Source organism: Numida meleagris, chromosome 2 (assembly GCF_002078875.1).
Source record: "Numida meleagris isolate 19003 breed g44 Domestic line chromosome 2, NumMel1.0, whole genome shotgun sequence".
Lineage (NCBI taxonomy): Eukaryota > Metazoa > Chordata > Aves > Galliformes > Numididae > Numida > Numida meleagris.
The window spans coordinates 142,114,451-142,118,757 of record NC_034410.1 but is presented as its reverse complement, the minus strand read 5'-3'; the positions used below and the strand labels follow the sequence as shown (position 1 = coordinate 142,118,757).

At 38.8% G+C, this 4,307-nt stretch overlaps 1 non-coding gene across 1 annotated transcript; it reads right to left on the bottom strand.

Annotated features, from left to right (window-relative positions):
• TRNAF-GAA lies at window positions 3,308-3,380 on the bottom strand. Its single transcript has one exon. It is a non-coding gene; the product is annotated as a tRNA-Phe (tRNA).

The following is a 4,307-nucleotide window of genomic DNA, read 5'->3' as shown; positions in this document are numbered from 1 at the left end:
TTAATTAGTGTCCATAAAACATCTTGCAATTCTCAGAATTACGTTCGATAAGAACACGGAACAAAACACAGTTATTATTAATCCTGTATCTCCCTGTGTGTAGGAGTATCAGCAGAACCTCTTAGCACAAGCACTATAAATTACAGAGCCCTAAACTTCCAAAGCTACCTCCCACTGCTGTAACTCCATTATTTTTGCTGCTGTTTTCCTGGAATGGATTTTTTTTTGCTTGCTTGCTTGCTTGTTTGATGAAGAATTAAAATGAAGGACCACACAACCTTTTCTTTAAAGCTGTGTGCTTTGACTCACAGGAGATTCTTCAGCTGCTGCAATGACAGTGTGCCATTCTGATGAAATAATGCTGCAGACACTTAATAACATGGAAGGAATAGATACAACCTAAACATGCAAATATGGTAATTACCAACCTCAAACACAATTATCTTATGTGCTAGTACTCGTAATGGGAACAATATTTCAGAATTGTTTTTTTTTCTGAGTCATTTGCAAAGCACACGCTCTGTTTCTTTCCTTGTGGATATTTGTCTCTCCCACAAAATTTCATTTTCCATAGTGACACAAGAAGCACTGGTTCAGTGACCTTGTCAGCTCCTTCATAGGGTGTATAACTTACGCTGTCTTTCCACCTTTACATGAACTGTGCATTTCAGCTTCACAAGTTGATCAGGGAAATGTGCTTTAGCCCAACATGTACATGGCTGAGGATGCAATTACTGGAACTGGCTTTCCTAGCTGTCTGCTGCAGGAGCGAGAGGTCAGGTTCTCTACGGGTGTAAAAACTGCTCCAAATTCACACTGGCACCGGGATGATTTATGCTAGTAGAGAGTTTGTACCAGCTTTTATGCCCATCTCAAATTTGTTTGTATAATAATACTCCTCTGAGATTTTATTCTTTAAAATAAGTAGAGCTGTTTGCTACCTCTTTTTCTTCAGCAATGGTAATGCACTGGTTTACTAGCCAGAGCTACAGAGGTAAGGGGCTACTGTTCTGTGCACATAGGCATCTGTTGAGTAAAAATGAAAGACTTATTTTATGGATTTGAGAGGGGTGACTGTAATCTTTCCTTCACTTTAGATGCAAAAAAAATGTTAACTTTCTTATAACTTTATAGAAGGTCATATTGGGTGATTCTTGTTATCCAGATCATCCTTGGTATTGAAACATCATTAGAAACATTGCTGTAAAAACATTTGGGATTTACTCTGAAACAGGACAGAACCATAAATCTTCATGAAAGGTTTTTTTTTTGTTTTTTTTTTTTTTTTGTTTGTTTTGTTTTTTTGTTTGTTTGTTTGTTTTGGAGGGGGGGGGTATTTTTGTGAGATTTTCAGCCTGTTTTTTGTAGATTACACGTTGATCAGGGTATTTCAGGCAAGAGTTGGAGTCCTGCAACTTCACATGCATCCATCTTGTACAGCCAGCAGCTCTTTATATACAGATAACTCATTTATTTCTGTACCTCTGAGGCCACAGCTCCAGCTCAGTTTTGTTTTTGTGGTAGTCTTACATTAAGACAGAGCAGCTAGACTGAGCCTAAGAAAGGGATTTTGAAAGTAGTCTTCTCCAGGTACATCAGAAAGTACCAAATTCAGGTCTATAATTGCTCCCTCCATTCTATCTTGTACATTACAGGCAAGAAGATTAATTTGAGTTTCTAGAATGTTTTGGTTTTTTTTTCTTCCAAGTGTCAAGACAGAGCCTGGACACTGGAAGAATAATCCGTTATATAGTGCAATGTACCAACAGAGACAGCAAGATTTTGTCCCTTGAAAGGTAGAGATCAGCTACAAGAACAATGCATATTGTTAAAGAGTCATTTGCCATCTCATCCCTGCCGTACGTGTGCAGTGGTTCTGGTAAACTGTTGATGCCCTCTTACTTCCAGGTCAGGAGCACCAAACCTGTATTCATTAAAGCTCTGTCAAGCTCTCTACTCTCTCCCTGTTCCAGTATTTTCCCCGCTGTCAGTATACTTATCTTGCTGATTTTGCAATTTGATCAAATATTAACATACTTTGTAATTACATTCCAAAAATCACATATAATGTTGTGGATCAGCATTATGGATCACATACATATGATGTTATGGATCATTATATACTTTCAGACACAACCAGAATCTGAACTCCATTTGTATTCCATAATCCATTTGTTTGTGGCACCAAGAATCCACACAGTGCATTTGTAAATAATGAAAACTGAAATAATTACAGATCATTAACAATTATATAGACAACAAAACTCATTAATATAATTATCAGTTGAGATTATCTCATTCCCAGGTACCTGTTGAAGCGTAGATATTCAACTTTCAAGTCCATTCATGCATCTGTACTATAAGAAACCCCAGAATTTTCGCAGCATTTACCTTGTTAAATGTCTGTGGCTCCATTCAGTAAACAGGATGATTGAGGGACTTGCACACATGAAAAGAGATCTTTGCCATCATGAGAGCACAATTCGACTCAATTTGTCGAATAATAACTTTAGAGTAATAAGAATCGTAGCAAGGTTGATTAATGACAAAGCTCTCCCTTGCACTGGTACAAGGGGCAGGAGAGACAACTGGGATATGAAAATGCTGCCAGCAAGTACACCATGCTGTTTCAAAACCAGAGGAGTGTGAAATACCAAAAGTCTGGAGTCTCTGAGCTCTTCTATGCAGTGCAAAGACAAGGTCATCATCTGGAGAAGGCGGAAGTCTGCAGATCTGAGCCAGGATAACATATTATTCGACTCCAGTAGTAGCATAAGGATCAGTGTAGGCAAAACACACTGTAGAGAATCGATATCATTTTTAGCCCATGTTTTGTTACAAAGTCTGACCGAAGCTCTGCAGATGACAGAATCACAGAATGGCTGATGTTAAAAGGTAGCTCTAGAGAAGATCATGTCCAACTCTCCTGCTCAGTTACAGACACCTACAGCAAGTTGACCAGAACTATGTCCACATGGATTTCAAGTATCTCCAAGGAGGACTCCACTGCCTCTCTGGGCAACCTGTGCCAGTGCTCATAGTGCTCCCACACAGAGCTTCCTGATGCCCAGAGGGAGCCACAGTTTGAACCTGCTGCCTGTTGTCCTAACACTGGGAAGCACAGTCAAGGTTCTGTTCTCTCTGCACCCACGCATCAGATATTTATGGACATTGATGAGATCTCCTTCTCTCTGATCTCTCAGCCCTTCCACAAAGGCCCCAGCTCCTCTTATCAGCCAGTATATGTCCATTTCTCTCTTTTAGTGACAAGGCCAGAACTGAAACTCCAAAATCTTCCATAAAACACTGCTGAAGCCCGGGGTTGAACCAGGGACCTTTAGATCTTCAGTCTAACGCTCTCCCAGCTGAGCTACTTCAGCCCTCTCTATGCAAGTTTTTTCTCACAAACTGATGGAACATATGTCTCTTTCAGTGTGTTATCATTCAGACTCATTTTGTGGACATTGGACTCTTTTCCTGTTAGTAGATAGAACACTTCAGGGGGAAGAACGCTGTGCCCCACTGAAATCAGTGATATCAAGTCTACTGCAAGTGGATCTGGTAAAAGTCTGCAGGCACCAACTTGCAGATGATTCTTCAAACATCACCATCAATGTAGTCATGATTCCCAGAGACATCAGCCAAAGACTTAATAGGTTTTAAATTTCTATGGAAAAAGTAGGAAAACTGATATGTTAGCATGGGGCCGTGCTAAAAGTATAAAGAAAACATTTTAAATTTGGAAGAAATTCATTTTAGAAAAAGTTAAATTCTGAATTTGTACATTTTTTTCTATGCATAATTTACCCAAAATAAAACTAGTAAATTACAGGACTCTTCAATTAAGATTAATTTAGCCCTTCATTCTTTCAGGTCAATAGAATTCTAATCTCTGTATTTCAGGTATGTTTGGGGTATCTTTGTTTTCTCTCCTTTTTTTTTCCCTGTGTTTTAAACTCCTCCTTTCAGTTTCTTTTAAAAATGTCTTTCTCCTACCTTCCTTTGACATCTTTTCTTTGGACCTCAGTGCTGGTAGGTTTAGTTCAAATTTATTTTATGTGTAGGACTTTACAAATGATACCACAATGCATCTCACAATACCAGTTTTCATGTTCCACTATATCACTTCAATTCGCCTACAGTGCAGTTCATGTGAATAAATTTTGACATTTCCATCTGGGACACCCTTCTGGTCTACGAAAAGATAAAAAATGATTGTGGGGTCTGAATTTAGACTTCTAAAATAGGTCATGGGAATTGTACTTATTCATTCATGCCTGTTCTCTCAGCTGACTACAAAGACACCT